Source organism: Bemisia tabaci, chromosome 8 (assembly GCF_918797505.1).
Source record: "Bemisia tabaci chromosome 8, PGI_BMITA_v3".
NCBI lineage: Eukaryota > Metazoa > Arthropoda > Insecta > Hemiptera > Aleyrodidae > Bemisia > Bemisia tabaci.
In genome coordinates, this window is record NC_092800.1 from 22,704,796 (window position 1) to 22,705,076 (window position 281).

Here is a 281-nt window from a genome sequence, read left to right on the forward strand (position 1 = left end):
GCGGAGCGACCGAGAATTAGGCGGAACAAACACGGGAGAAAATCTCATCGCCTCCTCCCACGTGTTGCGTCCCGCGGCGAGACACCCTCTGACGTCACAGATGACGCCGAGACGAACGAAACGCCTCTTGCATGAATGAAACCCCGTCGATAAAAAAAAAAAGCGGGCGGTAATCAAAGAACATTCCACGAATATCGCGAAATTGGAGTGAGAAATCGTGGGGAACCCGGCCGCGGATAAGTGCACCCCTCGCGCTGTGCGGGGGCGGGGGGGGGGGGGTT